General features: G+C 48.1%; 1 long non-coding RNA gene across 1 annotated transcript in view; it reads right to left on the reverse strand.

The window, feature by feature from the left end:
* Nucleotides 1-322: 322 nt before the first annotated feature.
* LOC143156116 (uncharacterized) overlaps nt 323-16,473 on the reverse strand; it is a 76,935-nt gene continuing 60,784 nt past the window's right edge. The window contains exons 3-4 of the long non-coding RNA XR_012994563.1: nt 10,595-10,676; nt 323-1,641 (exon numbers count right to left, since the gene is read on the reverse strand). This is a non-coding gene — a long non-coding RNA (uncharacterized LOC143156116). The remainder of the gene's footprint in view (nt 1,642-10,594; nt 10,677-16,473) is intronic.

The following is a 16,473-nucleotide window of genomic DNA, read 5'->3' on the forward strand; positions in this document are numbered from 1 at the left end:
CCCTTGAGTACAGCAGAGAAGAGGAAGTGTATCCCAGCTCCCAGCCCTTGCCTGCCATCAGATGGACATGGATTTGGGAAAGCACAGTCCACCTCCCGAACCTCAAATGCTGGATAATGCAGGTTTGATGGGATATCCTGGGAAGCCTTTCACCAGAGCACCCAAGCACCTCTGTGCCAGCCGAGTCGCTTCATCTACCCACTGTGCAGCACTGGCCATGTGTGTTTGAACTGCAACCCTGCAGCATCCAAGCTGGGATGGATGAGCCCTCTCTAGGCTCTACCACGCTCAGAGAACAGCTCTGGTCTGGCAAAACTCATCAGCCAAAAAATTGGTCCAGGACTCTACTTTTTGCCCACAAGCTTCTTTCCTCCTCTCAGACTGAAGCAAAAAGGCATGGGGTTAAGTCCAGCCCAGGATGCTCAGCAGCCCAGCCCTTGCAGATGGGCACAGCGAGAGATGAGAAGAGGAGGACGAGCATTTCTCTGGTCCACCTGAACCCAGAGAGCATCTCCTGCACTGCTGCATTCCCACTACTCCTCTCAACAACTTTATTCAGCAACTGCAAGTAAAGCTCCAGAGCGATTTTCAGCACAGATTCAGAGGCCTGTGAGACATTTCCAGATGATTATTCTTTTTTTTTTTTACTGGCTGCATATTTCTGGCTAAGTCAACAGATCCAGTCATTGCTGTTACACATTGTCCTCCGTCTGAAATCTATTTTTGCTCATGGTAAAAGAAACTGCAGTTCTTTCTGATTAACTCCACAGAAATGTCCATTGCTCACACAAGAGTCTGTAAAGCTGGCTTGAACTAATCATCAAATTAGTTTAAAACAATTACATTTCGAGGATGAGCATCCTCTGGCATCCAAAATACCATTCTGAGGTTTTTATTCACTTTTAATGTTAGTTTTTGTTTTACTGTTGCCATCAGGTTAATCACAGACAGAACAGAAACATCACTAAAAGCAGTCAGCCCATCATGGTATAAACCAAAATAACACAATTGGTTTCTGTAACCGGCTTCTCTGCAGAACCAACGTATCCTATTCCAGTCTTGGCTCTGTACGTACCTCATGATTCAGTTTTGAGGGGAAGAAGTCTACAAAGAAGCTGCATGGGTTAGTGCAAACTCCAAAAATGCATCATGTAAAAGGCAGTAAAGAGCTGACCCCAAAGGTGATTGGGCAAGCATGGTGCTTTGGCTTGCAGCAAGCTTGCCCGGCTGGCTGGGCATGGCTGCTCGCTGGTAGTCCAGTACAGGATGACTCATCCTTACGACAGGAGGAATGGGTTTCAGCAAGTAAGCACACGCTACCTGACAGATGGACACAAAAAGACCATAAGCAGGATTTACAGCATGAAGAAAAAGCCAAGGCTGTCAAGCTGAAGAGTTGCACAGTGCCCCTTTGCGCTCCATTCCCCCAAATTCGACAACATAAGAAAATGAGGCTGTAGGTACTTCCACCATCAGCTGGACTTTCACAGGAGCACAATGCCCGTGCCGACGGTTTCAAGTTGATGCAGGGTCAGTGCAGCTCCCCAGTGGGCAAACAGCCATGCGGGACTCCACATGCAGCACGGTGACTCTCTTCTCTTCTCCTTTCCCTTTTGTCGAAGCATCCCTTGAAGCAAAAGCCTGAAAAGGCATTAACCAGGAAAGAAAAGCAACCACATTATGAAGTGAGCGCACAAAGCACACTATGACATTTACAAGTGAGTTTGGTCTTACTCATTTGTATTTCAAAGGCCAGGTTGACACAATACATTTTTCTTGTTCTAGCTTCATCTGCGAAGGGAATAATATGTATTTTTGAGTGTTGTTGCCACAGTGTCAGCCAGAGCCTTCCTGCAGAGGCAGTTACGACGACATTCAACCTGCCTCACTTGGAGAACCGAAGGTCCAACCTGGGAAAATCCCCCTTCGGCTGATACGACCAACACCGACTTTGGGAGGCTTGCCCTTCATCCACGCCTGTGAGGCTGCAGGCACCCCGGTCACAGTCCAGCATGTTTCCCCTCCTCTTTCAGGGCAGTTTTATCCCCATTTTTAAAGCCATTTTCCCCATATATGCTTTGAACACATTTGTGGACCCATGCCCATTTGCACACACACAGCCAACAAGCATCTGTAACTCGGAGATGTGGGGCTTCCACCTAGCAGCTACAAAGCCCACGCACCCCTCACCTACAGGCAACTGAAATGGTGCTGGATGGTTCGTGTCTTCTCTTGCCCAGGTGGAGCAACGGTCTTATTTGGGGATGACGGGAAGCGAACTAGAACAGGTCTGGCAATGGACTGGTTGGACCCGACACATTTGACCCAAGATCCCACCACTAAAGTGAGAATGATTTCCTCGTGACAGCGCAGGCAAGACAGGCTGTATATAAATTACATACAGTAACACGTACACGCACAGAGCTATATATAAGATATATATAAAGTGCACACCAAAATAACACCAAGGAGTATGGATGCCAAAGCACGGATAAAATTAGCTTATTAGAGAAGTGGCAAAATCTTATAAGATCATGGAAAAAAAGCCTATTTTGAACAGTAATGATCACATTTCAAAAATAGTGGATGTTCTTGGCTTGGAGTCCTACATACCACAACAGACCGACGATCAAGTCAGATCTCACAAGAGAAAAATCAGCCAGAAGGTCCATGGGAGATGCCCCAGGAAAAACAAGGATTGCATGCATTAGGGCACTGCAGCAAATTATTTCCTTGGCATCACAGAGTGCACCAGTGTGCTGTCTAAGCCAGCCTGCTGCTGAAATGCAATTTTCTTAAAATCACACAGCCCCGACACGGCAAAAATCAGCAGAACCTCAGAAACAACTTTTCAAAATCCATTCCTTGAAGGCTAGTCCAACATTAACTAGACAAAAAGTAACGTTGGCAGGGAATGCCAGGATGCCATCCTTGAGACTTAACCCAGATAAGACAAAAATGTCAATAATGTCAAATGCATATAAATTACACCAGAGTAATACTGTAGTTAGCTCAATGACTTCATAAAAATCAAGTTACGGTGCAAAACGAGGCTGAAAATGAATAAAAATGGGTCAGAGAGTTTTTATCACGATTGGATGATAATGTGCCCAAGGGCATCGAAGGGGGCACAAGAGCATCCCAGGGCTGGGAAGCATTGAACAACTCCTCTAGAAAGGTAAGACTAATAAATACAAGCTAGTACTTATCTGTAATAAAGCATACCACAATATTAAACAATAATTAACCAAATTCAAATAAAGAAAATACTTATATTGAGCAATAATAAGTGCAAAACATGATCAGAATCACTGCCCCCAGAAAGTGTTAACACCAGGGACAAGCAACAGTGCATCTGAAGAGGCATGCTCTGCTCGACACTTTATGGACATCAGGACTTTTATTGCAAAACCTTGGGGAAAATCCCTCCCCAGCGCTTTCCAAAGAGAAATCTGCACCCGAGACACCAACACGACTCTGAGCATCGTTTGCCCAGCTCAGATTACAGCAAAAACTTTTCCTAACTTTCCCATCCTTTTCGCCGCTGTTTTGCTGGATTATTTGGTTGTGGACACAAGGGATGAATTACAGGCGTGGGGTAACTCAATCCTTCTCTCCCCTGGAGGAGCTCTACTGGCAGCTTGAGGTGAGGTGCTGACCTTGGTTATCTTACCCTCTTTTTTTTCCTCCTGCAAGTGACCACAACAGAAACCTCAAGCGAAATTGTCCTAACGTCTCCTGGAGATTTCTATTTCAGTTCGATGTGGGTGCTATTTGAAGCTTCATGAAAGGAACATCTTAAATAAAAAGGTTTGTAGTGGTGTGTGGCAGTAAAATTGCTTTCAAAGCCTTAACGCATTGGTTCATCAGGAGAAACCCAAGTGTGTTCATTAACCCCTGGCATGCTGGCAGTTTCAGAGATGCTGCCCATGGCCAAGATCAGCCTGTTATCCCAAACACAGTCACCCATCTGCTGCTGTAGCCAGGCAGCAGCTCCGAATTTTATATTTATCCTCTGTTTCAGGGAAACAAGGACTTAATATTAAACTCATTTTACATACAAGCAACATAGACATCAAGAATTTAAAAGGTGGGACTGTTCTCTCCCTAACCTTAACTGTCTAGAAGTTAGGCATCTAAAGTAAGCCAACTGTCTGGAAACTTTCCGTGGTCCATGGAGGAACAGGCTGCTCCAAAGCATCATTTGTTCCCCCTCTTCCCACTGAATGTAAGTGGAGCTTACGTTAGAAATCAGGGGTTTTTAGATTTCTCACCTAACCTCACCTGACTCCTACCCACAGCCATTCAGGAGCAGTGAAGTCCACCAAATACCAGCTCCAACTGGCACAGTCGTGCCGGTACAACATCTCCAACTGGGCCAGCACATTGGCTGCCAAGTCACACTTTTGGACACTGTGTGACCTGTCCAAGGTCACATGGGAAGTATGTGGCAACACCTGGACCGGGGTGCCCCACGCTCAAGCTTGGGCTCTTCCCCCTTTTGGAAAATGAAACTGCTTTAAAAGCCTTCGTTTGTGCTCTCAGAAAACACACAAAAATGAATCCCAAGAAGCATCAAGATTTTTTTTTTTTTTTTAGCACAACTGTTACAGAAATATGAAAATTTAATTCAGCAAGACAATCCATTTTCTCCCATCACCAAGTCATCTCTTCCCAGATAACCCATGTGGTACGCGACTTCCCAGCGGTCGGACGTGAGGAATGCCCATTCTGCCCCATTCCCACCTGGTTCTGCTCAGCTGTCCGGCAGCCCTGCCTGCACCAGCGGCATCCCCACAGGCAAGAGCACAGGGAAAAGGTTGCAGCTTCTGCTGTTTATCCAAAATACCAACACATCTGGGAGTAACATAAAATAGCCAGAACCATCCATTTTATGCTCTTTGGGACTATGCCCCGATAGGGAATCTTCCCAAGATAATTTGTAAAGCATTATCTATATGGTAAGGCCTAATGAGTTAATCCCCATCACAACATATATCTGATGCCTTCCCACGGAAGGATGCAACCCAGTAAGGAGGCATTCCTGGCATGTCACTACACACGGCCAATTTGCAGGAACATCAGCCCTCCCTCTCGTGACCACAAGGAACGACAAGATGGAAAACCACCACCTATCTCGTTCCGAGTCAGCAGCTCCCAGCATGCCTGCTTGGAGCAATAAACCCCCTCTCAAAAAGGTGACCCCTTCCTCCATCTATTGCTGTTAAAGACCTCTCAGGTCCTCTTGTTTTGGGAATCCAGTTGACAAATTCAGGCAAACACACCTGAACAGAAGAAAAAAAATCCAAGCCCAACACATGCAGCCGTTCAGCAATTTGGTTCATGCGTTTCGCTGTCCCGTTTTTAATCCCCCCTTCCATGAAGGTGCATTGGCACCACGCACCCACCAGCCCCGCTTGGATCCTTCAAGCCTTTTGGCTCCAGCCAGCGCGCCACCTTCTCCAAGCCAATAGTGATCTGGCTGCAGGTTGCAATAGAGCAGGTAGTTATGACTCAGGGTTATCGTTAAGAAACATTACACCCAGAGCACTCGGAGGTTAGCAGAATACGCCCTGGGTTTAATAATTAATCCTTCTTGGCCCCCTTTACTCCATATTGGTTTTCAATACGCAGCTTCGTAATTCAGAAAATGAACATGGTTTTCTGCAATGGGGTCAAATTTATTAAGGAAAAACATCCCCACAAGGACAACATCTCCCGAAGGAGACATCTCTGCAGGATACGCTGCAGATGCATTCACTGCCCACCCATGCCATCACTTGTTGCCCACAAGTGGCCCAGAGAAGACCTCTCCCTGCCTCCTCCCAAATCCTTCAACATCCACCTCATCACAGCCAAGACAGCAGACTATATAACGAAGGGCAACATCCACAAGCTGTGGTCTGGGAGGATCATGTAGGACACTGGGGAAAGCTCTCCTACGAGCAAGGTGGTACAGTGTTGAAAGGGGTCACCTGGAGAGGTGGGGACATCTCCATCCCTGGAGGTACTGGCTGCCCTCCTCCAGTGCTGGTGGCACTAGAGAACTCCCATGGTCCCTCCTGGCCAGTGTGTCAGGGGCTCTCCCTTGGGTCCTGCTGTGTTGGAGACGCTGATGGCCCGGCTGCTCCCCCGGGACTTCCCTTCCTGCCTCCCCAGCTTCACTCCCTGCAGGTCCCCACCGTGGACCGTATCTGGATGATCTCCTTCAACTCCCCTTGTTACGTCCCCAAGCTTCCCAGGAAACACAGTGCACATCCCGGGGAGACACCAAGGTCAGAGCAGCTCTGTGCATGGTGACAAAGACAAAGGCATGGGGGGGTTGAGAAGGCACTCAAGAAAAACATACAGACAACACAAACCACCTCTGAGAGCAGCTTTTTATATGCATGTGATTTAACCATCCATAGACACCGTTAACTTTAATAGGAAGCAGCAGAACTGAACAACCCATTGATGCAAAACCTAAAAAATAAAGGCCAGAAAATACCTGGTTCAACTAAATATATGCAGTTTGCTACTGGACACCGCCCATGAACACACGAGACCCACAGGGCCATACGCGCAATGTGATTCACAAAGGAGACTGTATGAGTCTGTACCAATGCCGTGCTCTCTCTAGGCACGGACACATGTAACCACCGAACATGGCAAGTCACCGGCTGGCCCAGACAATGCTGGGAGCCACTGATGAGGAGCAGCTGAACCTTGGAAGAGGAAAATGCAGTGAGCTGAGGGAAGACCAGCCTGAGCGACATCACCATTTATTTTTTCCAGATTTACAGCAACAGCTCTGAGACGATGTAATGCCTCGAAACCTTTGATCAAACGTCTGGGTGCCCACATGGGCGAGGATGGAGCCTGCAGAGGGGCTGCCTAGCCTGCTGCTCCCTCCCCACCTCCCCATCCAAGCAGCCACGCACACACTCATCACCCCACGTGGCTACTTTAAAGAAGTAAAAATGCCTGAAATAGGAGACAGCTCAAACAGATTTTTATCATCACATCCTGCACATATCAAGTGAAATCAGAAAGGGGGAGGAGCAGCCCACAAAATAAATAAGCATTTAACCCTTGCAGTGAAAGAGTCAGTGTCTTGGCTTTGGGTGGTGCTGAGGAAGTGCTCATTAACACCAGGAAAATTAGTGAAACTATCAATGAACTGAAGCAGGACACATCGTGCCACAGGAGAGCACAGGCAAGAGATGGGGGGGCTGGCCATCTGCGACCACAGCTGAGCTGATGATGCCTGACAGGACATGTGTGCAGGTCCAAATCACAGAAAAAAAATGAACTTCATTAAAAGCCCCCATTGGGTGTAAGCCCAGCTTGGGTGTACAATTCGTCCACAGCAGAATCGGGGCAGGACAGGAAGAGCGACAGCTCGGTGCTGCTTCCCACTGCACCCAGCATCACGCGCTGGCCAAGAAGGATCCTAAATCCACAGCGGTTTCGAGCTAAGGGATGCCACCACTTAACCAGTTATCCCTTGAGCTGCAGCAACTGGTTGGATTTGTGTACTGCTACTGCATCAAACATGAGGCAAAGCACAGCCTAAAAGCCCTTCCAGGTAGGTTTAAACTAACCGGTCTAATGTCATACCTGCAACAGTCTAAGTGGCAGCAGCTCAGCAAGCTCTGCTCACCCAACACTCCTCAGATTGCATTGATCAAAAAAGGTTTTAAGCTGCTACGCACAATCCTATACCAGGGATCAGCGTTGATTTAGCTGAACTACTGCGAAACCTGGAGGAAGCTTCATTGCAGGGACCTCACAAGTGCCAGCTAGCCACCATTAGCAGTTACTTGCTGTCAAAATTGCTGTTGGTGCCTGAGCACCCTGCTCACCCTAAGACCCAGCCCACCCTTTCATGTTTCTTTAGCAACATGTATCTCCTTGGCCTGGCCTCTGGACTTTTGCCCCGTTTTTTGCCTCTTTGCAAGATCCTTAGACTTGACAGAGTCTCATCTTGTCATGTTGGACCCAACTGCCTTTTCTCAGAGCTGATCAACTTGCGTCATGCAAATTACCCAGGGTGGAGGTAAACTTCATTAGTGGCAGAAAAGGGCATTCAGATGGTTCCTTTTATGTTTCACAGGTCATTTGCATCCTTATTCTCTGCCTTTAGGGCAACTCCCGGTTGACTGAACACCTGCTTTTAGCTTCCAGGAAGCAGATAAAAAACCTCCTTCTCCACCCACCCCCAATTCACACCCCTTCTGAATATTTAGCTGGTGTCACTGAGACTTGCAAAACCCTCCCCACTTCAGGCAGGCTGCTCATTTTATCTTGGTCAGGATGGAGATGAGCACATTCTCCTGCTTAACGCGTCCCGGAATCCCAAAGCATACCAGTAAACCAAACCCAAGGAAAGCAGAGAGACTCGCACCAAGTCACGGGCTCGGTGGCTCCACATCTTTGAGCCCCGAACACTCTTGCTGATGTCCGAGGTGTCAGCCTGGCACTAAGATCCTTCCAAAGAAGGAGGGATGGAGAAGGGAAGCCAGCTGGAGTGAACTTTATCACAGAAAAGCCAGCCAGCCAGTCACCAGCCAAGTAAAAATGAGGCTCCTTGCTGGGAACCACTGATACTGCAGAAAGCATCACCCCTGCTTAGACACAGCACTAGGATCCTCTGTTACATCACTAGTCCCTAATATAATCATTACCACAACTCCAAAGACTCAGTTTATCCCTATTGTCTGAACGGAGAATTGAGGCACGACCTGAGAGCATAGAGACCAGTGGCAGAAGCAAGCATCGCACCCAAGGGCACCATGAGTCCCTGCAACATCTTCTGGTCCCCAAGGTAGACAGATGGAAGGCAGAAGACATATGTGTCCCCCACTTGGATGTGGCCAGGGCTCAGGCAAAGGGCAGTGACCACACAATTTCACTGTGACAGTGTTTCTCTCACTATAAAAGGGAGTGTTTCCTCTCTCCAGGGCTGCAGTGAAAATACTCCAATGACTAGTAACACAGAAAAGCTAACGCTAAAGTAAACTGCAGAAGAAACTCTATATATAAGAAACACACACACACATTCTCTTTGCCAACTTAAAACTAAACAAGAGTGATGTATCACAGCAAATTATATTTGTTCCTTTATTTAAGGTGACAATCTTGAGGATGCACCGTCAACATCAATCCCTCTTTCTTAACACAGAGCAACAGGCTGCACCTCTGAGAGCATATTGAGGGCATCAGCAAAAACAGAAGGTATCAAAAATCTTCCAGAGTTGCAGCTGCTTAGGTAGAACAATTTGTACACCTAAGTTTTAACCTTTTCTACTCAATATTTATCCACACCCCAATACAGACTAGCCAGCACATGCTGAGCACTCTGCAAACACACAGAGAAAACAACGTTCCTGTCCCCCCCAAAAAAAAATTTACAGTGAGGAGGTGAAGCAAAGGAGGCAGCCCAGCAAAGGCAGAGGGATATCTGTAGAGAATTTCCCCTGCATGGGAGATGCAGCGAAGTGCACAAAAGCTCTCAATCAACAGAGCCCTGACACACAGGTCTCAGCTCTTCACGTTACCACACCTGCTGGCTGCTGTGCTGTAGCCAAGTTACTGGAACGTGGATGCTCTCGCTACAGGTGTCAATCTCCCAAAGGGACAGGGTAAGCATTGCTCCAAACCTCCCCATGGCCAAAAAGCCACAAGCCACGTTACTTGTAAAGGCAGAGGCCAGAGTGGCTCCTGGGCTGGTTCCCAGGAGGTTCGCAGGCAGCCCCAGCAGCCTCTCCAGGCTCTCCATGCAGCTTCTGGGGGTGGAGTCATCTCCTGGGGCTGGAGTCATCTTGCTGGTCCCCACTGGGACTGCTATAGCCAGCGTGAGATGACCCAGTTGGACTGAAACTGCCTTGGTGATGACACCCTATCCTTCAGGAACGTACTTACACTGTCAGTCAGGGTGAATAAACACTGAAAGCAGGCTCAAGACAAGTAGCTCACAGATTTAGGCTGTGTCCAAACCTTGAAGAAAATTTAAGGGCGGCTTAGGAGAGGCCCAAGCTTTCATCCAGTGGGTTTGGACATCCCAAGCCACCAGTAAGCACCTTGAACTCCAGTCCTCCTATGCAGGGTGCAGACATTACACACGCATTGCAGACCCTACATCCAAACAAGCCGTCCCGGCTGCACTGACAGTGCAGAGAAGCAGGTATTGTAGGGAGTAATTCATCCCATGCAGATGCCTACAGCAGGTCAGAGTCAGACGCTTCCTAAAAATAGCCACTTCCCTTCAGTGACTGTAAAAGGAGGCTGGGGACTGGTTCAGTTGCAAGTAATTGCAGCAGAGGTCTCTAAATCTAGAGAAGTGAAGTCCCCTGTTGCGATCCCCAAATACGGTCTGTGTGATGCACAGACCTCAGCATACTTGAGATAGTCTCCAGCCCTTCTGAGACCCCTGAGCGCATCAGCAGTCTAAAATCATCCCATCAGCCCTGAAGAGGCAAAATACAGGGAAACCCGTAACAAAAACGAAGCCTGGAGGTTCAACAGAAGTGGTCTTACCCAAGGGGTGCAGGGAAGCCCAGGAGGGTTTGTATCTCCGGGCTTATGAGTGCTGAAAGCCATCACCACTCACCTTATTTCCCAGGAAACCCTGGCAGGATCTGACCTCCCTTCCAACACGCTCCTCCTCTCTCCTTTTCACAGTCAACCGAAACCTACACGACATTACAACAAAAGAAATGTCAGCAAGCCCAACCTTGTTCCCTCCCTCCAACTTCATTCCCTCAGTTCTTCAAAATAAGGCTGTACTGGAAAGCAATTATATGTAAATTGCAGCTTATGTATCAATTTAATTATTTTATATATTTAATATATATTATCTATTTAAATAGATATATAAAGTGGGGAAGGGACAGGAGCCCCCGCAAGCGGCCAAGGCAGCAGCAGGCTCCTCTGTGGCAGCAAACAGACCTGCATCAGGGATGAAGCCCTACAGCCTGTCCCATGAACACCCAAGATGACCCAGCAATGGGGCACCAAAGCGAGCATGACAAGGTCCGCCTGTGATGTTCACTGTCAGCTCTAAAGCAATCCCTCAAACACTCCTAAAGAGTAATGAGAGGAAGCACAGCCAGGAGCGGCAGGGAGCTTGGGATGGTGAAAAGAGGCCCCTCTTGTGATGCTTGCCCAGGGCTAGCCAAGAGCTGCAAGAAAAAGGGGTGGAGGCAGTGGACCCCCGCTCCATGACCCAGAGCATCCCAGCAGCATCACCGAGAGGATATGGGCTTTTCCTAGCAGCGACCTCCAGGCCTTGCTGACACTTCACGTTACAGCCCAAGGGTTGCACAGGACAGCCAGAGGGACATCAGGCTGTTGCTCAGGTCCCCATCACCATGCTGGGTAGTGATCCCAGCGGTCTGTTTTTTCCCCACCATCTACATCCCCATCCTCTCTTTCATCTCAGGCCACAGGACCCCTTGTTGGGGCAGTCATATATCACACAGTCATATATCACACAGCCGCTCTGGCAGCCTGAGCTTGAGGCAGAGCAGGGTAAGGGGACCTTTTTTACCATCAGAATAGCCTCATCACTCAGCCTACTTAACCCAGCCACATTTGCACTGCTAAATTTGGGAGAGTATGAGAAGCATTCCCGCAGAACGGGAGGTGGGGGAGGGACAGGCAGGCTTTTGGCCTCCTTTAACTCCCTGCCAAGCGCTCTGTAATTCAAAGTCCATGTCAGGGATGCCACCCCAAGCTGCACAGCAATGGCCCAGACCCAGCAAACCTGGAGATCCAGTGCCTTAACCCCTTCGAGTCAGTATGTGAGCTTAGCTATTTTAAGAAAATGATTGAGTCGGGCTTTCTGAAATAGAGAAACAGCCCCCACTGAAATAACAGGTTTCCAGGAGGCATGTGGGGAGAATTCAGGACACCTCCATGCAGGAAAGGAGGCCCTCGACTTCAGGTAGCCAAATCTGAAGACCCTGCCCTAAAGGGATGCAGTGCTTAGCTTGCTAACAGCTAGCAGCAATCCTTATATTCAAATTGATTTAAGAAGTTGTGAATGACTATTTTCAGGTGCAAAATAGATGAACTACTCAGGAAAGACAGCATCAATACCAGCAGCAAGAGGGGGCCACCATCCCTGGCAGCATGTAGAAACATCAGCCTGACCTGCAGCACAGGCACCTAAAAACAACTGATCACCAAGCTTTGCTTTTGAGATCATAGAAGGAAATTAAACTTCTATTTCGCTCTTGTTGCTGGTGGGTACAGGAAGGAAACGCAGGTTATGGTAACCTTTCTGGGCCCATTTTTCATAAACACCATCAGCACCTGCACCCTCCTGAGGATGCCCAGAGAAATGTGCCCCTGGAAACCCAACCCGTGAAGCGTCTTGGGGGAGGGGGGTATTGCTGCCCACATCCAACAAATAAACACTTTAATTAATCCCAGAGGGTGCCAAGTCCAACAGCGTACAAGGTGAGCCAGAAATTTTCCCCGGCACCCACACCAAGACATTCGAGGGAGCTTTTGAGGAATCCAGGCGTGAGCCCAGGCAACTGGCCGCGGAGCTACGGCTGCTCTCCTGAGACCTTTCCCAAGCAATTCACATGCACAGCAAAAAAAAAAACCCTAGGCTTGTTTGCCGTAAAAGTGGGCATCAAACGCTCTGACATCAAGAAGGATGATTAAAGACAGTTGAGTTACAAGGAAAGATTAAAAGAACTAAATATGCCCAACTTGGCTAAGCAATGAGTAAGAGGAGACATGATAAATGACTCCAGGCATCTGAATGAAGGGAGTGGCATGGCATTAAAGGACTGAATAAAATATCTTTCTGAGAAATGGATCCATCAACGATCTCCCAAGAGATAAGGTACAAGCCTCATTTTTTAGGCATTTCTAAAACCGGTTGCTAGAACCAAGGTTTTTGAGGAGAAATCCACATTGCCCCGAAGGGAGCACGCACCAAACTTTTTCATCTCCGGCACGGGGTGCTGCGAACAAAGCGCGCGATGCCACAAGGGAGCACAGGAAACTTGGGAAGTGGCAAGTATTTAATTCTGCCTCATCCAAGAAACAGAGATACGTTTTTTCACTATAAAATTTAAAAAGAAGGAAAAAAATCATGCCTTCTTTTTAATTCAGCAGTCCTAATCCATAATGTCGAGTTAAAAAAAAAAAGGGGGGTGGGGTGGGAAATAACCACCAACCCATTCAAAACGAACAGGTCTGGGGGTCTTACGAGTACTTGACTTTTTCCCCCAGTAATTAAAGCTACGTGGGGTACTGCAGAGGCAAGAGCCTGGCTTGAGTTGGGCGGTGGCGCTCCCGGGGACTGCAAGCCCGGCAGCTCTCCAGACTCAGCACACACATGGGCAAGGTGACAAAATCCTAGAAAGTATTTCAATACCTGGCTCTGCTGAGACTGTACCCCTCGGAGAAAGTACCCTCTGAAACCCAGGGACCTGACAGGCTTTATAAAGATTAGAAGTAAGTCCCAAGCCCTGAGAAAACTGCCCGGGACTGAGCGCTAAACCTGTTACACTGGCTTTACCCCAAAAATCCACGTACAATGCATGCAATGTACATACCTATCTAAATACCGAATCTGTGAAGCCAAAGCAGTGGATTTTGTGTGATTTCACATGATCTCCAGCCATACAAGGGTCTCCTGAACATATCCCCCCAGCGTGGACAGAGGAGTGTACCCAAGGGAAGGAGCTTGACCTGGTCAACAGTATTTATTGAATACAGACACATGCACTGTGAGGTTTCCAGCAACACCAGCTTATCAATTCATTTAATGTGCCTGGGAGTTGCAATTAACCCCCAAATGTTCCTTCAGGTGCTTCTGTCCCAATATTCTTGATGCAACTCGGCCACTGGATATGATTTACAAAGCTCGGCAGCATCCCAGATTTGGGTACCTGAGACACTCCTTCATCCTCAACAGGGAAAAGCCAAAAGACATTTGCTGATGGTGCAATTTTAAATCGCAGTTAAATTCACATAATGGCCATAAATCATCAAGGTGGTCCAGTCCCAGCTCCCCCTGGCTCCCCTGACCTGGTGAGTCAATGCAGGGCAACTGGGTCTAAGAGAAAACTAGTTAGGAAAAAAAAATAGGTGAATAATTTTCTTCAATTAATTCCCTAAATCAGTTCAGTGGGGTTCAGGCAAGTACTAGAAATCTTTCCCCTTTTGGCATGAGCGAGATCAGCTGAACTGCAACATGTGACCGCAATCCAAGGCAACCTTTGTTTGCAAGACCAAGAGTGGATCTTTTTGATTTATTTTTTTTTTCCCCTTTCCCACAGCAAGCTCTTAAGTCTGCAACTGCCATTCTCCATGGGAACAGGAGATCCACCGTTTACTGACCGGTGAGTTTTATTGCAGAGTTGAAGCAGGATGTTCACAGAGTTGGTTTTTTGTTTTTTGGATTGTTTTTTGTTTTTTGTTTTTTGTTTTTGTTTTTTTTTTAAATAGGTGGAGCATTTTAGTATGCAGTGAATCTTCTTGCTTTATGCTTATGTGTCTCTTTGGGAGGCTGAAGTACAACACCAGGCTGCCAGATTCATTTTATATATTGAAGAAACATGATTCTACCCAATCTGAAAGGCAGGCCAACATAACAAGACTCATTAAAAGTGGAGGAAGCTCTGCACTTACAGTTTGGGATGAAAAGGGGAAAATTAAAACATCTAAGAGAGATTATTACACCTTCTATCAAACCTGCCTGTTACATAGAATCGGCTGCTTCCATCACTGCAGCAACACTGATGCTCGAGATAACCAGGCTCAAGGTATCACTGTCACAAAGAATTAAAGGCTTGCAGGTTGTATTCAGACAACTCCTTCCTTTCCTTTTGAAGTTAATTTTGGGTATTCCCGCTCAGGCCATGACTGCAGTTTTACTCTGCTCTCATCACGCATTCAGACAGACAGACAGACAGCCCTTGTAGCCCTCGCAGCTAGCATGGCAGGAGAGCAAAGCCCCTCTCTGACCTACAACTCATCCCTACGTGAACAGCTTTGGGGAGCTGAAGAAGGAAATGTAAAATTTTGACTTGTGCAGTTCCCACTACAGGGAGTAAGGGTCATTTTTTCCCCATTCAGCTAGTTAATAAGAAACAACTGTCTTCCAAAACACAGACAAGTTTCTACTATTCAGAACAGTGGGTTGGGACAACCCATGTCTAAAAAAAAATGGAGAGGAGCCTGAAAGAGCAGCAGGTCCTGGTATAGCGGACCTGTCTCCTTCATCACTCGCCCAAATGTGCGGGGCTGCAGTGAGGAGTGATGGAGAAAGGTGAGCCCAGGTGTGGCCCATACACCCCCACCATGGGTGAGGGAGGGCAGGGGGGAAGGTGTAACCCAGAAAAACCAAAAAGGTGGATCCCTGCAGCTCTGCACAGACCATGCGGATGCCCTGGTACCCAGCAGGACCGCAGCTCCCTCCTGTGCTACGGAGCCCTGGCACCTCCACAGAGCCAGCACGGAAACCACTCCGCAGCAGGGACAGTCGCTCTGAAAGCAGAGGAGAGATGACTGTACAATTAACAACCTATAAAGAAACCCACTTGCTGTTACCCTTTTTTTACTTGCAAAGAGCAGCAGAACCCAATCCTCAGTGCACAGCTCTGCAGGGTGCAGATGCTTCACCGCTCACACGTCTGCCCAGCCTTCCCCGGCACAAAGCCCACTGCCAGCAGCAACGACTGCTGCCCCAGCCACGACAGCGATTTCTGTATCACTTGCTAAAATACTGTAGTGGGGAACCTTTTGGTGCTTAAGAGAGGCAATTGCCAGCACAATCTCGGAGAGCATCTTGCTTTCCAGTGGATCGAGCCTTGGGATACCTTCGGAGCTGCCTAGGAAAGACACGCTAATGGATACCGCACGTGGGCAGTGGGTCGACATGCACCAAACCCGGCTGGATAGGCAGGCGGGCAGGGAAGCATCTTCTGAGAGATGACAGAAAGAACAAAAAGCAGGAACTGGCAAGGACAGCCCGTTCAGCGCTGAGGCACAGAAGACAACCAGCCCCAGCGCCACCTCTCTGGGCTCCTGCAGGACGAGCCCCCGGAGGGAGGTGTGTGCTGGGAAGCAGCCAGTTCCTCGTGTCCTTCCTGAGAAACACATTTCTCACCCTGACACACGCATTCTGGTACCCAAGTCAATCCCCGCTCCCACTCAGCAGAGCCTTTGCCGGCAGCCGGTTTCCCTGGGTATTTTCCAAACGCTTATCCAGAGCTTCCCATCCTCACTCTCTCACACAACAATAACTGCTATTCTATTTTTGCTCAAGATCTGAAAAGGTGCAAGAGCGAAACGAGTGTTTTTCAGGTTTCAGGAAGATGGGCACCTCTGCCTGCGTGGGCAGCCGCTCCTTTGCTGGGAGAGAGGGAATGCACTTGCCCTGTGCGTAAAGCTCTTCGAGAGGGAATGGAGTGGGATGTAAGCGCCTGGACCGCTGCTGGCAGCCTGGAAAGAGTTACCGCC

Source organism: Aptenodytes patagonicus, chromosome 2, assembly GCF_965638725.1.
Source record: "Aptenodytes patagonicus chromosome 2, bAptPat1.pri.cur, whole genome shotgun sequence".
NCBI lineage: Eukaryota > Metazoa > Chordata > Aves > Sphenisciformes > Spheniscidae > Aptenodytes > Aptenodytes patagonicus.